Below are 19,323 nucleotides of genomic sequence, written 5' to 3' on the forward strand. Positions count from 1 at the left end.
GTCAGGAAAGTTTATTTAATTAATGTTTTCAATTAAAATACTCTTAGCAGAATTTTAAAAGGACTGCTGATCTCAAACACAAAGACTCTAAAACAGGTTAGGAGAAATCTGTAGAATATCACATGAAACATTCTCCCGAAAGATCATGTTAAGCTACAAAATTTACGTTAAAAATTTTAAGACTAAGTATTAACTATGGCTTCTGACCTTAAGAACATGAAACTAGAGATCAATAAAACTAGATATTTCAGAAAATTCACAAATAGAAATAAAATTTAAACAACAGGCTATTGAACAATCGATAGCCCAGTTAAAAGTGAAGATATCATGTCTAAATATTCACAGTGCATGATACCTAAATATTTATAGTTCTGAAACCATAAAAAATTAGAGTACATGTTGAACACACTGAGATAAAACTTGATTAGAGTAAATCTCTCATTCTGAAATGATTATCAAGAGTTTATTTCATGCTTCATTATATTTACTTAATCATTATGATATAATCACAGAAATTGCTACTAAATTTATTCTTTTAACAGAACAAGCTCTTATTAGTACATTTCTCTGTCTCTCATGAAAGAGTCCTCTACAGAGCTGTTGAAGTGTCACTTATATGTTACTGATATTGCTAGTAAGGAGAATTAAAATTTCATAAGTATTTTGTACCATAAATTATCCATGATTAGAACAAGACAATGCTCCTTACTTTTAAAATCATTACGTTTCATAGTACAGTGAATTGTGTCTGATTTAATAATTTCCATTTAAATTTTCCATGAGAAGACTATAGATTGACATGATTCCATTTAAAGAGATTTAATTTTTTAGAACAAAATGTATTTTATTCTTTCAACAATTTACGATAGTCTACAACCACTTGCAATTGTTTAAATGATATGCTATAGAAAAGTGCGGTCAAACATATAAAATATATTCCAAAAAACTTTCCCTGAATAGCAAAATAAAGAAACCCTATTTTCAGATATTTTGGCAACAGAAATTAGTAAGGAAAATATAAAATAAAGTTATTTATTGTCAAGCAATTAAAAATGTTAGCTTTATTCTCAGTAACAATCTATTCTTAGCACATTATTTCAACATTGATTTTCATTTCTTTTTCTATTGTATTCTGGCTTGTAAGTTTAATACATAGACATAGTCTATCTTCTGATATTTGAACAAGTAGAATTCCTGGCTTAAAAATAAAAAGTGAAATTCTCATTTATAATTTACATATTTGAACATATAATAGGAGTTTATGTACCATTTATTTTACATCAATCTAGAGTCACTATTTTGTATGAATGTATTTGATTTAAAATTTGTTAATATTAAACAAATGTTATGAACATAACTGCTCACATCAAACTAGATTTTATCTTAGAAATAGGAATTGCTTCAAATTGAGAATTACTAGCCCAAAACAAAGAGCCCTCTGAATAATCTAACTTCTCTTTTTAAGACAGCATCTCAATACTATTTTATTTTTTTACTATTTTTACTATTTTAGTAAGTATTTCCTCGGTCCATTAGGTTGAGTCCAATTTTCTTGGTTCTGTGATACAAGGAATTCAGCTCCCTCCACCTTCAAGGTTGTCTGATTTTTATTGGATCCTACTTAGGGTTTAGTATAGCTATCATTAAATAAAAATGGGCAGGACTTCATGATTAATTCAGCAATCAATAAGAAATACAAGTTAAAGTTTTACCTAAGATGTATAAACATTCAAAGTAGTAAATATTTTTGAAAATTTATTCAAAAATCATTAAGTTAGCTTACATTAAAAGTACATTTTCCTTGAAAACATCTTTTGTAAGATTTCATCAGAATTATAGTCTAAGGTTTTAAAAAATAATTTCCTGTGAATTTAATTAAGATTCAAGTTTTTTTGGTTTTATTTCCCTAATTATTTATTCAGACAGATTAATTTTCTATTTACATAGACATATTAATAATTCCACATTCCCATACACAATTATATTTAACAGTATCACTTTATATAAAATTATAATAAAGAATGTTTTGAAAGAAATTCAGTATCTTAATGTTGTTTTATGGCTAGGAATGTTGAGCATTTCTTCATGTGTCTATTGGCCAACCTTCTTTTTCTGTAAGTCTTTAGCCCACTTATTTATCGGTAGTTGTTTCTTTAAGGATTTGTTGTTGGGGGCTTTCATTTTTTTAGTTCAAGGTATATTTTAGGTATGAGACCCTTGTCTGTTGTGAAGATCTTCTCCCAATCCAAGAACTTTCTATTGATCTTGCTAGCTATGTCCTTTGCCATGCAGAAGCTCTGCAATTTCATTCAGTCCCATTTATCCAACCTTGCTTTGATTTGTTGTGTTTCTGGGTCTCTATTAAGAAAATTTTGGCCTGTGCCAAGGAGACCTAGGCTTTCTCCTATTCAATCTTGTAATGTTTTCAGGGTGTCTGCTTTGATTCCGAGGTCTTTGATCCATTTGGGGTTGATTCTGGTGCAGGGTGATATATAAGGATCTAGCTTTCGTTTCCTACAAGTGATCTAGTTTTAGTTTTCTTTTTTGGGGAGGTAGAGGGTCCAGTCGTGAGGCCGGAACTCTGGGCTTGGGTGCGGTCCCTCAGCTCTTCAGCTCAAGGCTAACGCTCTACCACTTGAGCACAATGCCACTTCCGGCTTTTTTCTTTTTGCTTATGTGGTGCTGAAGAATCAAACGCAGGGCCTTGAGCATGCAAGGCTAGAGCTCTACCACTGAGCCACCTTCCCAGCCCCTAGCTTTAGTTTTTTACAAGTGATTAACCAATTTTTCCTGCACCATTTACTGAAGAGGCTGTCTTACTTCCAGTCTATTTTTTTAGCTCCCTTATTGAAGATTAGATGGCTATAGATCTGTAGGTTCATTTCTGGGTTTTCAATTCTATTCCATTGGTCCTGAGGTCTGTTCTGCTGCTTTGATTACTATGGCTTTGTAGTAGAGTTTGAAATTTGGTATTGATATTCCTCCAGCACTGCTCTTTCTGTTAAAGATCGTTTTTGCTATTTGGGGTCTTTATTGTTCCGTATGAATTTTGGGATTGCCTCTTCTATTTCCTTGAAGAATGAGGTTGGAATATTTATAGGTATCACTTTGAATTTGACCACCTCATCCCAGTTAGAATGGCTGTAATCAAGAACTCTAATAAAAACAGATGCTGGAGGGGATGTGGAGAGAATGGAATCCTACTGTATTGTTGGTGGGAGTGTAAACTTGTTCAACCACTTTGGAAAGTAGTATGGAGGTTCCTCAAAAGACTCCACATAGAGCTCCCCTATGACCCAGCAATCCCACTTTTGGGCATTTACCTGAATGATCACAAACAAGACCATACTAAAGCTACCAGCACAACTATGTTTATTGCAGCATTATTTACCATAGCTAAGAGATGGAACCAACCCAGATGCCCCTCAGTAGATGAATGGATGAAGAAAATTTGGTATACATACACAATGAAATTCTATGCTTCCATCACAAAGAATGGCATTGTCCCATTTGTTAGGAAATGGAAAGACTTGGTAAAAATTATATTAAGTGAAGTAAGCCAGGCCCAAAGACATATAGGTCCCATGGTTTCCCTTATTTGCAATAATTTTTATATGTCTGAGACAAGCAGAAACGGTGAGATAAGTTAATGTTAGGTGTAATGAACTCCAAGATAAGGACTCAAACGTTTTTGTCTTGCTTGCTATTATTTCTAACATATTTATAAGATGATTTCTTTGTTACTTTGTATGTCCCTCCTCCACAGTATAACCCCTGTTTTCACTGTACTTGATGTTGGTATAATTTGGGGAAGGGAAGGGAAAAAACAAATTGTTTAAATAGGGATACAGGTGGACCCATTGTAACAATGAGATGTACAAGGCGTTATGTGGAAAATCGAGCAACCCGGGGGTGGGAGGGGGAGAGGGGGAGGGAAGGCGGGGAGAGTGGTTATGGAAAGGGATAGGAAGGGGAAAGAAAAGGCAAATGAGGAGGCAACAATACTTGATAAGATATGTACTTATTACCTTGCTCATGTAATTGTAACCCTTCTGTACAGTATTTTCACAATAAAAAACATAAAAAATTATTGCAAACAATATTTAACAATGAACCTAGAAAAAAAGCCGGAAGTGGAGCTGTGGCTCAAGTGGTAGAGCGCTAGCCTTGAGCTGAAGAGCTGAGGCCAGGCCCAGAGTTCAGGCCCCACGACCAGACCCCCCCCCCCCCAAAAAAAAAGTATTTAGCATGTACTCGTCATCTCAAATATAGATAATGTATATTTACTAAACATTCATTTCCCATCATTAAATAGCAAAATTGTCTTATTGATATTTCAATCCTTGTTTTTTTAACTGATTAGCCAGGTAGAAAAATATCTCAAAAAGAAATAGAGGAAATTAGAAGTAATCGCCATTTCTCATGCTCTCACTTCAAATTAGCACAGGAAGATGGTGGGCAGTTTCTCTAAATTTGACTCACAAAAAGTAACTGATAGCATTTTCCTATACCAAGTTCCTTGAACCCTTTTTGTTCCTTCTACTCTGCTTCCATGGGTTAACCACAAACTTTCTTCCACTGTTGATGGAATCACATAGTCACCTGATTGACAGCCCCCAGAAACCATAGATCATTGTTAATATACAGACATAGAGATATTGATTGGTAGATTGTGGTGTGCATTTGATTCTTCATCAATCATTCTTAAAACATATGGAGAACTCTATATTGCCAAACAGGAAATATACTATGGTGATTAGATTTCCAAATGTGTATCATACATAAATTTCTCAAATCAATGGTTTCAGACACCTAACAAGGCCCTAATTTGTACCGTTTTAAGTGTTCTTGTGTATACTTGTGCTTTTTGTGCAAGTATGGAAGGTGTTTAGAATAAAAAACACATAAAGACACATATACATATTTGATATATTAACTTTTTAGCATCAATTATCAATATTTTTGGTAAAACACAAGTCATTGCCTCTTAGAGAATAGTTTGCCCTTAGACCTTATATCTAACAGGTAAAGATAAATATATTTGATTTTTTTCTTGAAACTTTCCCATAATTTCTGTGATAAGTTTAAATACCATAAACCCCAGGTCACTTCCCCCCCGCCCCCCCCCCCCCCCCCCCCCGCATTCTGTCTGTCCATTATTGCTCTCACACACTCTGTCTCTCCCTCTGTCGCTTTCTCTTCTTCTCTCTTTGTCTCGGTCTCTCTTTGTACTCTTGCTTTCTGTCACTCTTTGTACACTTGCTTTCTGTCCCTGTCTCCATCTCTGTCTCTTTTTTTTGCCTCTGTCTCTCTCTTTCCCTCATTTACCTTCCCTCTTTTTCCCTATATTTTTCTCATTCTCTCTCTTTTACTCTCTCTTCTAATTTAGGAAGTTTATTAAGGCTCCCAATTTACATTCATAGAATATGACAATGGATTTACATGCATTATGCTGGTTTTAATAGCTTTTTCTTACCACTTCCTGGTGAGCAGAAGAAAATAAAATTATATATATATGTATATATAATTATGACAGAAAAAATAAAGGGAAAATCAATATTTTAATATATTAAGGAAATTAAGACAATTCCAGATATATGAAGGCAGATGATATTTGTTGTCATTAAACCCAGCCTACAAAAAATACAAACAGAAATAAGTTAAGTTGAAATAAAAGGATAATACATAGTACCTCAAGTAAAAATCACCAATCAAAGTAACTACACAATCATAAGTATAACCTTATATCTTCCATTTGGGATTATAAAACTAATTTATGCACACAACAATTTAAAAGATAAAGGTATAGTTGTCTATCTTACTGTGCACACAAAAATAAAAAATAAACAGCATAAAAATAAAGAAGAAAATAACTGTAGTGGCAGTTTTTGTGAGTGAAGTTTTGTTATTATCAATTTAAACTAGATGTTTATAAGTATAGAGATTGAATGGAATATCCAGAGTAACATGGAAGAAAATACATGAAAATTTTATACAAGAGAAAATCATAAATAAATTAAACCAATCACTATGAAAAGAATCAGCTAAATACCACAGAAAACAATAAGGGAAAAAATGAGGGAGAAAGCTAATGTATGAAACAAACAGCATAAACAATAGAAGTAAATCCTTCCTTTTTAGTCATACCACAGATGTCCATGGTTTCCACTCTAATCATGAAGTAGACATTGGTATAATGTATACTATACTAAAAACAGGATCCAACTTTACATGAGGTCTCTAAAACATTCTCTTTAGATTATAAAACACAGTGGTTTGAAAAATGAAATACTATGTCATGCAAGTTATAAAAAAAGGCTTGAGAAATTACATTAACAGATAAGTGTTAAGTCAAAACTACTTCAGAAGACAAAAAATCATAACATAATAAAAGAAAGTGCAATTAAGTTAGGATAATCATTATAAACAGGAATATAATCTTGTATATTGTGGGTGCATATGTAAATTGAGTTAAGCAGCAATGGATAACAGGAAAGTTATTATAAAAAAATAAAAACTACAGGACTGAGCTAGGTGCTGCATGTGGTTTACATCCATAATCCTAGCTACTTAGGAGGCTGAGACTGAGAATCTCTGTTGAAAGTCAGGAGAATATCATCTCCAATAAAATAACACTCCCCCCCCCCCACACACACATCAAACTCTGTAAATGGAGCTCTGGCTTAAGTGTTACAGTTCTAGCCTTGAGCAAAAGATGATCAAAGAATATTTATAATATATATCCAACAGAATTTAAATCAAGGACTCAGACTTACATGCTAATTCTCATTGCAGCATTTCTTTACATAACAGTAGTTATGGAAACAATTCAAATGTCTATCTAGAGGTGAAAGGAATAAAGTAAAATATGGCAAGAAGTCTCTTCTATGTATCAGGTATTCCAACACACATATTGAAATTCCAAAATTCAGACATTACAAAACCTGTATGCATTTTGTATCTACTTTTGTTAGCTTTATATATAAATTAAGTACCCCCAAGTAATTCAGCCTTATTTTTAGAAATAAAACATGTATAACCATTGCACTGTCATAATTTAAGAGAGAATAAGGGCTCTCTCAAGATGTCCTCAGCATCCATGGCCTGTCCACATTGCGGCCATCACTACTCTTCTCTTGTATTTTGGAGTTATGATTAAGCAAAGTTAGTGCTCCTTGATCACAGAACTATGACACTGGCAGTGAGTGAATCCCTTAAGGGATACAGCTACCAAGTGAAAATATGTACATGTACTGGGAAATACTATTTTGCAACAAAAGGGATGATGCTCAATAACTGAAAACTCCAAAATAAAAGTACTAAGCCTAGCACAAAATATCAACTTCTGTAGTATGACAATCATTAGCAATATAGGAATAGGCTAATATATAGAGACAGGAAGTGAATTGGAGGTTATTAGGAGCCATGGAGATGGAAAAATATGGATTTATTGCCTAACAGAGCTTTTGCTTGGTGTGGTTAAATGTTTTGGATTACTTCAAAACTTATCAGTAGAACAACACGGAATTGTACATTTAGGATTCAAAGGAAAATTTTCAAGTATAGTGTATATAACTGCAATAATTAAAAAAATTCCTTTAGCATCAGGCTTATTTCCTAGGAGACTATTGAAGCTTGAAGCAAGTTTGAGTTTTTTCCCAATCCAATAGCCTTACAAAATCTGACAATTCACCTCACTTGGGCAATGTTTTGAATCCTGAGTCAACCCTGTCTGTCTTAGGGACTGCCATTCAACAGCTAATAAACCTGCTGTTCTATGAAGAGATATACTGCCTGTAAATCTTTATCACACATTCATTATGAAACACAAAGCCATATTACAGAAAAATAAAGTTTTAAGAAATATTGAGAAGTCTTATACTCTTAGAATTAGAGAGTGACATATAATTATTTCTCAATAATCTCTTGTACAATGAAATTTCTAAATACTGCATCATTCTTAATAGCTGTCTATATCAATATTTATTTAAATAATTGCATGACTTGAGAATGGTTTAAAGAGAATTAACAATAAATTTGTGCTGCTTATTAAACTTGTTAAGAAGATGACTTAGCTACAGAAATGTGAATTGGTCTTCTTTCTTTTTAAATGGTTCCTTTAACAAATTATCCTTTGGAGACAAACAGTCTTATCACAACACAACATTCTCCCTCCACCCCCTCCTTCAATCTCAGCTATAGCACATTAATTTTCTGGAAAAATGTCTTACTAAAAATGTTCATTCAACTTTCAAACACTAATTATCAAGTGTGAGGAAATAGCCATTGTTTTGAAAATTCAACTGTGATACGAGAGCACAATAAATAAAATCAATTTGGAGTATTTCATATTCATTATTCACCACAAAATAATGTGGTGAAGTAGACACAAAATGTATCTACATTTGTTTGTACAAGAACAGTGAGAAGTTGGATTGGAAATATGTGCAGGGAGAAATGATCATGACACCCTCCAAATCATGCTATGTCATAAGTTATTGGTGTATTATATTCAGGTGCGGGGAAGATAACTAAAACTTTTGACATAATGCAGAACAGTATATGCCTCCCTACAGGATGATTTAATAAATGTTATAGTGCATCTGTTGTGAAACTGAGCTTATAAGAAGCAAATTATTAAGTGGTCAAACAAAAAACTTTTGCTCAATTAAAAATGCCACTCTAAGATGAATGAAAGTGTAACTTTCATGGGATTATTTTTTAAAATTTTTTGTGGGGAGTCCAGTCGTGGGGCCTGAACTCTAGGCCTGGGTGCTGTCCCTCAGCTCTACCACTTGAGCTACAGCGCCACTTCTGGCTTTTTTCTTTTTGTTTATGTGGTGCTGAGGAATCGAACCCAGGGCCTTATGCATACAAGGCAAGCGCTCTACCACTGAGCCACCTTCCTAGCCCATTTTTTAAATTTTTTATTGTGATTAAGTGATTACATGAATTTCACAGATATCATGGTATTGTGAGATAGTGATACTTAGTTAAAGTCACAAACACACTCTAACCTTCATGAAGCAAATTATTATTATTGTGGTCTATAAAGTTTGTAAGTTCTATGATCTGTGATAATAAAGCTGTTTCTTTCACATTGAGTGATATGTACATCTCTTTCCTGTTGCTTAGCATTAGCTGTTCCCTCTTTCCCTCTCATTCCCTCCCTCCCATCGCTGCCCTTGAGTTGCTTAGTTCATTTTCATCAATGTCCAGTGCAGCTGATGGGTTCTGCTGTTCTGTGTCCCCCCCACCCCCCACCCTACCCCACCCGCATTTCCCTCTGTTTCTGTGTCCTCTTCCTATTTCCCTCAGATGTGCACATATTTTTAATATTAAATGACATTTAGAGGAAAGCATTATTAATCTGATACCAGAGAAGCGCTATTTGTCATTGTCATTTTCTAGTAAAAGTTTATATATGTTGTTTTTAATTAGTAGCCTGTTCCTCTCAGGAGGATTTGAACTTAAATTTCCATTAATGAAATTCAACTGGGGAATTCAATTTACAAAAGGAGTTCATCTTCAAGCTCAGCTATCCCAAATAGTGCTTTAAGAATATATTTTTGTATGTTTTTTATTGTAAAAATACTATACAGAGGAGTTACAGTTACATGAGCAGGGTAATGGGTACATTTCTTATCGAGCATTGTTGCCTCCTCCTTTGTTTTTCTCCTACCATCACTTCCCCCCCACCTCCACAACTACCCCCCCACCCCCCACCGAAGTTGTAAAGTTCATTTCCAATATAGTGTCTTGTACATCTCATCGATACAATGGGTTAACCTGTATCCCTATTTATTTTTTTTTCCCTTCCCCTTCCCAAATTAGAGAAGTGTATGTACACGATGCAGAGCCCTGACATCAAATACAGTGAAAACAGGGGTTGTATCATAGGGGAGGAACATACAAAGAAACAAAAAAAATCATATGATACATAATAAATACATTAGAATATCTTGTATATACATTTTTCTAATTTGGTGAGGGGAAGGAAATAACAAAATGTTGAAATAAGGATACAGGTTGACCCATTGTAACAATGATATATACAGGACAGTATGTTGAAATTGGACTTTATAACTTAGGAGAGAGGGAGAAGTTGGGGAGGTGAGGAGGGAAGGGATAGTTGGGAAAAACAAAGGAGAGGGTAAAAATGCTCCATAGGAAATATACTCATTATTCATGTAACTGTAAGCCCCTTGTACAGTATCTTTAAAATTAAAAATACATAATAAAAAAGAAATATTCTGCTTGCAGATATTCAGCTTTAGAACTAATAATGGAGTTTTTGCTACTGTAGAGATGATTACATGAAGTTAGGATGAGTGACATTCCTGATCATACAGGCCCTGCAGAAAAAATTGTTAAGTACTGGTTTGAGCCACCTTTGCATTTGTTTATAACTCCAGACTTTGCACACTCAGCCAGAAAATAAAAATCCAACATTTTATAAATAGTAAGAACATTTTGATGCAAATTTAAACTACTTGAATTATTTTCCTAAAATAGTAGCTACCATAAAAGTTTCTTGCATGGATTATCATAATATGTTTGGTTATCATAACATGGTTTGCAGACAAAATAATTCCATTTGGAAAGAAACTGAGGTTTAGAGAAAATGTAGTTATGGGACCTCTCCCCAATAGTCCATGCATGTTGTTCCTTCTCCATCCATTAGCATTCTTCTAGTATTGTCAAACATTCCGTTAGCCTAAGCTGCCAAAATGCAACAGCCTAAGAACATTCTTCAGATCATCCAAGTTGGCAATATAAGCTCAAATCATATTAGCAAGTGTGTTCCATACTGGCTTCCTTGTTATGGTTTCTAGGACATTGCTTAACGTTTGTCAATATTTTCCTATCCTGAATCACTGAACAAAATTAAGTAACCCTAGTTAAATGATTTGCTTTTTTCCATTCCCCTCCACAAATTATACCAACATCAAATACAGTGAAAGCATGGGTTATACCTTGGGGGAGGGACAAACTAGGGATGCAGGTGGACCCATTGCAACAATGAGATGTACAAGTCGTTATGTCGAAAATCGAACTTTACAACTTTGGAGGTGGGGGTTGAAAGTCTGGTGGGGAAAGCGGGGGAGTATGGGAAGGGATGGGAAGGGGAAACAAAGAGGAGGCAGCAATACTTGATAAGAAATGTACTTGTTATCTTGCCCATGTAATTGTAACTCCTGGTTGGGGGGGAGGGGGAGGAGGGTTGAGTGAGGGGCGGGCGGGGGGGGGGGGGGTTGGGGAGGGAGGATGGGATGGGAAGGGGAAACAAAGGAGGAGGCTGCAATGCTTGATAAGAAATGTACTCATTATCTTGCCCACGTAATTGTAACCCCTCTGTACAGTATTTTCACAATAAAAATGGATTTAAAAAAATTAAGTAACAACGTTCCTTCAACATTATTTCTCTCAAACTACCATTACACTTTCCCAGTCCAGTATTTTTAAATATACTACGTGAAGATTCCAACTCTTGAGTCACTTTGGGAATGTATAAAACAACTGTACATTTAAATTCTTCTCACCTTTTTCATTTAAACCTCATTAAGAACTACTGATCAAATCTATGAATAGATGTGATTCAACTTATAATTTGATTTTTGTTTTCAGATTTTTTTGGAGTAAAACATGTTCAAAGATGAGTGTGTAAATCATATATGTAGAAACAGTAAAAACCATTAACAATTACTGTTTTTGTTTGGCTTTGTTTTTGTTGGTGGAGTGGCTTGAACTCCGGGCCTATTCACTGTCCTTCAGCTCTTCAGCTCAGGGCACGGACTCTATCACTTGAGCCACAGCATCACTTCTGGTTTTCTGGTGATTACTTCGAGATAAGAGTCTCATGAACTTTTTTTTATTTTTTTTTTTTGTCGGTCGTGGGGCTTGAACTCTGGAGTCTCATGAACTTTTCTGCATGGGCTGGCTTTGAACTGTGATCCTCAGATCTCAGCCTTCAGAGTAGCTAGTATTACAGTTGTGAGACACCACTGCACAACTAACAGTAACTGTTTTCAAAAGCCAATTCATGATCTTAGAATTCTCTGCACATGCCATATATTCTTTTCCTAAGATATAACCAGTGTACTAATTTATCTGATCAAACGCTCTCGTTTTCTTATACAGGTTTTTCAATTTTGCTCACCTGTTCAGATATGGAAGTTTAAATTCTCCTGTTTTACAAATTCATTGGAATTGACTCACATTGGCTATGTTAATATAAAAACCACTGCTAAGGTAATACACAATGACATGGTTCATTCATTTTTATTGCTCTAGCAATTCATTGTGTAAGCATATCAATTGTTTACTTCTAGCCAGGAATGGCTCTCTAATTTACAAAAATCCATTTTAAAGTGAAACCCAAGGCCTTAGTTGAAAAGTATAAACAATTTTAAGATACTACTTTCTGTAGAGAATTAAACTAGGATTGGAATACTTTTTAAATTGTGCAACTAAAAGCTAACTTCACATATTCATGATTCCAACCCTGATATTATCACTGAAATAAATAAGATTTGTTTTTAATTACATGCACAGCCATTACAATCAGTTAAGTTTCTACTGTAGCTCCTGTTCAGGATTGTCTCTAGGACATGCCCACCAGATACAACGATTTGTCAAAGTTTAGACACTTACTCAAATTTTGTTGCTCATGAAAGACTGTTTATCAATGCACATAGTATGTATTACCTCTTCAACACAGGAGATGAGCTTTCTCTATTTTACAGACTTACCAGTCTATTGTATGCTAGATGATTTTCAGTAGTATTCCATTTTGATTTTCCCTTGCTAATTAATGAAAGATTCATCTCCCTGTCATTGCATGTTATTATGTTACCTGGGACTGGAATTTCATTGACTTTATCAGAATGAGGAAAATTGACTCTTTTAAAACATATTATTTTCTAATGATTGAATGTTATATGCATTTCAATCTCTGAAGTGTTTAACAATGATATTTTATGATTTTCTGTGAGGAATCTTCATAGATATTTCATTACAATTTTCCCTAGTACTTGATCATTTTACCTAGCTTACATAATTTTGAATATTTTTTTCCTGAAAAATAGTCTTTGGAAATTGAGAAAATGAAAGCTGCCTTTTCCTGACATTAAATATCATTCAAGAATGATCTTTTTTGTTTCTATTTTCTGAATTCTCTTTTTCTCTAAATATTATAAACTCACCACACATTTTATTTGCCAAATTATTAAATTCATTTATAAGCCTGGCATATGGGAAGGGATGGGAAGGGGAAACAAAGAGGAGGCAACAATGCTTGATAAGAAATGTACTCATCATCTTGCCCATGTAATTGTAACTCCTCTGTACGGTATTCTCACAATAAAAAAAAGACTTTTAATACTGGAATTAAACTTGATTCCTCTTTGTCTTCCTCTATATTTCAAACTTTCTTTTTTTTTAGGTTCCTTTCCTCTTGACAACAGTCATATTTTTTATCTCTCTTATTATCATTCAACATGATTCTAGAAAAACTTTACACTAATAAAATATTCTAAGTTTTAACCTAAGATTTTGCTATTATACTTTCCTGTAATGGCTGCCATTATCTCTCTATCATCAAATATCATACCTAATCAATAACTCTCTATTCTTTTTTTCTTATCATTCTATTCCAGAACAAATTCATTCCTCACAAAGTGTCCTATTAATTAAATGTTAATTCAAATAAGGCCCAATTCACATTATTACCCTTTCTTAACATGGTTTGTGTGTCAGTTTTGTCAAAAGTATAACTGTTAAAAATAATTCAACTGTCAGAAAAATGGTATCAGTTTTGTCAAAAGTGTAACTGTTAAAAGAATTCAAGTGTCAGAAAACAGCTTTAACGAAATGCAATCTAACACTCTTATTTCCAGAAATGTTATGCTTGTTAAGGAAATTGATATTTTTGGGGCATTAAGTCAGAGATTCATGGAACTGATTTTCATTGCTTGAACAGGTGAGGCATTATTTATGCAAAGATCCAAAGCTTATTAAATAGAAAATAAATGCTCCAAATAATTAAAATTCAATCTAAGTTCCAAAATTTTGTGTAACACCCCTAATCTCAATAGCCTGATAGATGTTAAATTCTTTCATTTTGATATGTACTGTGTGCACTGACCTTTTACACAAATTATGCATATATCATTCTCTGTTGATTAGGAATAAATTCTATTCATTTCAAGCTGGGTGGTCGGTGGCTCATGCCTGTAATCCTAGCTACTCAGGAGGCTGAGATCTGAGGATCACTTTTCAAAGCCAGCCCTGACAGGGAAGTCCAGTCCATGAGATTCTTATCACCAATAAACCACCAGAAAATCAGAAGTGGTGTTGTGGCTCAAGTGGTAGAGCTCTAGCCTTGAGCTGAAAAGCTAATTTCAGATTTCTGAAACTATAGCAAAACACTAATGAAAAGCAATAACAAATGTTAAAGTTATAAGGGGAATTAATAAGGATATGAAATCTTTGTGAAAAATTTAGAATATTTTAAGAAATATGGGCATATTTTGTATACTTTAATTCCTTAGATTTTCTTATTAGTCATGTTGACTTACTCAGAGAAAGGGAAAATAAAGTTTAAAAAAACTAAGGAATACATCCAACATTACTTGGATATGAGTCACTTGGCTCAAGATTAAAAGCTTTAGCGGATCTTCTCTGAAGCCCTATTTTCCACATAAAGTAACACATGATGACAGAAGAGAGTAACTTTATGTAATTCAACAAAACAGTGGGAAAATACTATCTCAACAGCTGTGAAACCAGGCTCCTTCTGTCTATGAATCCCAATAGAACTTTCTCAATTCTGATTGAAGTTACTTTGAGCACAAAAAATTCCAGGCCATGAACTTCATAAAATTCTATGTCTTTGTATTTTTTTAAGACATTTATCCAATATTTATGTCCAATATGTTTTCCCTCTTGTGTTTCAAATCTATCATCTTCTTTTTAATGGTAATTTCATCAGTGATCTTTTTGGGAATAAGTGAATGATACCCAGAAGATTAAAACAGCACCTATCATGCTCCGCTTACCCTCCTAAAGAGAAACCATCTAGCAAACAAGATAAATGGGGGAAAATCAGCAACAACAGCAACTAAATGTCTTCTGTTTCCTTTTCTTGGAGATCTTTTCATAAACTGTTTTTTTATATATAGTGGTAATTGATATATATTTTAATTGATAAGTAAAATATTAAGGATTATAATATTTAAAATTTGTTTCCCCAAACAGAATTACTTTTATATATCATTTAGGGGAAATGAAATAGTGATGAAAGGCTGTATCCAATGATAAAAATAATAGACAAGGTCATAGCAGAAATATTTCATCTCATAAATACAAAAGTTACAAAAGAAAAGAACTGTCAAAGGAACATTTCAAAATTAGAAAGCAGAAATAATGCATAATGAATTAATAATCTATAAATGGGTCATTTTCACTGAGACAAGTATACTACTGTATGGCAGACTATTATTCATAATTTTCAATCACTTTTAATAAGAAAATGATCCTTCCTTGAATTATTGTCTTCCAATTGAATATGCCACTTGCTCTGTTTTTGAAATGCGTAGAAAATAATACTCTATGATAGAGAAGGCAGATATCAAAAAACCTGCTGGATGAATGTGCCATAAACATATTACAGGCCTGTGACAAGAGGTTAAAGACATAATACTAGAGTGTAAGCCATGTAAGGATTATTTTTTTTTCTTTTAGTGATACAATTTTTCTTAGCCACAATGACAGAGTTTAGAATTTGTTTCAATCCAGACATAAAAGGACAGTAAAAACATTTCATAAAGTTTTTTTAAAGAATCACTTCTTAGCTATTTCTTTATACACATTTATTTCCGATAAGTTTTGTGATTGGGGTGTGATTAACATCTTCTCTTGTATACTATTCACATTGCAGAAAAAAAGAGAAAGTAAATCAAATGTTTGAATGATATGGAATTTGAAGGTGATAAAATATTGTTGAAAGAAATAAAACAGGAGAATTTATGAGCAGTTCGGCAGTAAGGATGTTGTACTACTAATTTGGGGTGATAATTAGAGAACATAAAATAATGTAGACATTAATTATTATCAAAGCTTCAACAGACAATGATCCCAAGATTATATTGGAAGGAAAAATTCAGGTTATTTAGTACTTGAGTATAATACTTAAACTGCTCTAGGTGTGTCTATGAGGATATTTCCACACAATCGTGGTCACAACAGTTATTAGAGTAACTGAGGAAAAGTTGCCCTCATAGGAAACTTATTAGATAAAAATAACTATTCTAAATAAACCCAAATTTGTCTGTTATCATGTTCTGTATAACTTTCCTAGTTTCATTTTCCTACCATTAGGTCAACTCTTACAATGTGTCCTCACCATTTAACTCTAAGTTTTCTCATTAGTCATTCTCTTTATTGGTTATGGATAAATCCTATAAATTTTACACCTCAATAGCCTGGAGAAATGGATAGAATTAAAGGGACAAGAAGAGTAAATGGTTGACTCCTCTCTCCCTAAGCTAGGACACCTTTTTTCTACTGCTATTTAAAGTAGAATCTTAGCTTCTTCAGTCTTTGGACTCAGGGACTCCACCCAGTTTGTTAGGCTCTGGGTCTCCAACCCCATATCCCATGAGAGTTGTACAGGGAAAAAGTCAGAAGACACAAGGCTGGTCATTGAAGACCTCTGTAGAGAACTTGGTTTGTAGCTTCTTGGACAGCTTTAATTAACTGTCTGGTGAGATGAATTGTTTTTTTTTTAAGTTTTATTTTTTATTGTGAAAATACTGTACAGAGGGGTTACAATTCCATGAGCAAGATAATGAGTACATTTCTTATCAAGCATTGTAGAGATGAATTGTAAAGGCATTCACATAGCCACACATTTTGATTGTGCTTTCATTCTTTGCTCTGACTGCTCAGCGTTGACTAGTACTTTTTTAAATGAAGTCTGAAGGGACAATGGAAAATGGTCATTTGTGGGAAAGAGAAGCACAACCTGTATCTACCATCTTCATTATCACTCAATTTACTTATCATATTTGTGGTGTTCTGTGAGCACAGAATTCCAATAAAACCCCCAAACAGGAAGTAGTATGCAAGGACAGGCTAAGCATTAGTTGTGTATTTGAACACATGGAGGAGAGGAATGCTGATAGCCATAGACTCCTGATAAACCTACACAATGATCTAGGAGCTATAGAAAACGGCAGAGATCCTTATAAGACATGATCTACCACATAGCTATACATACATTCCATTTTTAAGTTATATCCATTAGCCAATGACTCACTGAAAAAGGTAACAGATAAGAAAAGAAGACAGGAAGGAAACTTTTTCCTGGACTGGGCTGATAGTCCTTAGTATGCTGTGATAGTCCTTAGTATGCTGCGGGCAGAGTAAGGGCAATATGGACGCCTATCAAGGAACAAAGGCCAATGAAATTGCTTTTGTTATTGATACTAATAAAATATGTATTTGTATAAGGGTAAATTTCATAATTGTAGTGATCTTGTATGTAAATTAGAATAATATTATACTTGTATTTGAAACTGACATTACATCATACAAAGATGAACAGTAAACATTCATGCTGTTTCTTTTACATGGAACAGTATGAGCAAGCATTCTGATAATTTTAGAAATTGTAGAACAAGAGAAGAATCTTAATTGTTTTACTACATTTTTGATCTAATTTAATTTTCATTATCCTTAGGTAGTTGTACAAAAGTTAATATCATAACCTATCAGATATTATTAATAGGCAGTCCATCATTTTTATATTTATTAAGCCCTATGAAATTACATTGCTGTTCCTAATTGCTGAAGGATATTTAACCAAATTGTCTGTGCTTTTGATTGCAAATTGTCTAGAATGAACTTTTCTGTGCATCTGAAATTATAAGATTTGCATGTGCAACATGAGATTTGCATGTGTGAGTCAATTATAAGATAGTGTTTATTCCTTGGATGTGTGAGGTGCCTTCAATTTGAAAAACTAAATCCAGGCTTGCAAATCCTACCAGTAAGAAACTGTCATTGTCCTGACAACAGAGCCTATCTCTACTGTGAAATTGACTGAGACTTTTGAGAGCAGCCCTGTGGCTTATCACAAGGAAACTGCTACCTCCCCACTCCCACCGCCCACAGCCAGTCTGTGGAGAGAATACATAGAAGGTTTTCACTGAAAAAGGATAGCAATAGGTTTCATTGAAAATTTGAGTGCTTACTGGATTTCCGAAATAATTTCCCTTCACTAAATGGCAAGTGAATAACATATAACCAAAAAGATCATTAATAACCAGATCATCAACAAAATTAAGCTTGTCAAAAATATACATACATCCACATTCACTGAGCAAGGTAAAAGCACTATAAAAAAAGAAAAGAAAAGAAAAAAAAAAGCAGAGATTTAAGCAAACTACATCAAAAGTCAAAAAATAGTAATAAAAATATGTAAGTTGTACATAACATTTCCTACTCTGAGTAGACTTCAGATAAAATAATGACTGAAAGAGAGCAATTGGATCCTAGTACAATATTGGTACTACTGTAATTGTCACAATGAAATCCTTTTTTAAAATTAAGCATTCACCAATAAAAAGTAACAACACTGTGCTCGCTTTGGCAGCACATATACTAAAATTGGACCGATACAGAGAAGATTAGCATGGCCCCTGCGCAAGGATGACAGGCAAATTCAGGAAGCATTCCATATTTTTAAAAAAATAAAAAAAGTAACAACACTAAATGTGTAGAAAATGATACTTGAATGTCAGATGGAAACATGACTAGACAAAATTTACTAGTAGATTCCAAAACATTTGAGCCATAGAACAATGATGAACTTTAAAACAAACAAAACATAATGCAGCTAAGCATAATAAGGAAAATATATGTGTCATAAAAGATTTCAGAAATTATAAATCAACTTCAAATGAAAAATATAATCATTGGACTTTTAGGGTGGGGAAGTCCTGATCCATTGTTGCAGCTTTCTTAATTATTTGTACAGAGATTGTTAAAATTCAAATGTCTAATGCAAACTTTCTTGTTCTGTAAAATACATAAACCTGTCTTCATCCTTCAGCAACCTCTATAGTACCTTTCTTTGGTCATTTTTCAATAATTCCAAATCCATTTATTATTTTCATTTTATCTCTCCTTATAAATCCTTTCCTGCCAGCACTTACAATGTGTGCCTTCATTTTATTAGTAACAGTAGTATGGTAACAAACAACCCAAATTTCAGCAATAAATCTTTATCATAACATATGACATGCTGTCATTAAGAGT

The 19,323-nt window shown here is 33.6% G+C and overlaps 1 non-coding gene across 1 annotated transcript; it reads left to right on the forward strand.

The window, feature by feature from the left end:
* Positions 1-18,642: 18,642 nt before the first annotated feature.
* On the forward strand, positions 18,643-18,749 carry LOC122112934. The gene has a single exon (XR_006148312.1). It is a non-coding gene; the product is annotated as a U6 spliceosomal RNA (small nuclear RNA).
* The last annotated feature ends 574 nt before the right edge of the window (positions 18,750-19,323 follow it).

The sequence above is a fragment of the Dipodomys spectabilis genome, unplaced genomic scaffold (assembly GCF_019054845.1).
Source record: "Dipodomys spectabilis isolate Male_0828 unplaced genomic scaffold, ASM1905484v1 ptg000095l, whole genome shotgun sequence".
Taxonomy (NCBI): Eukaryota; Metazoa; Chordata; class Mammalia; order Rodentia; family Heteromyidae; genus Dipodomys; species Dipodomys spectabilis.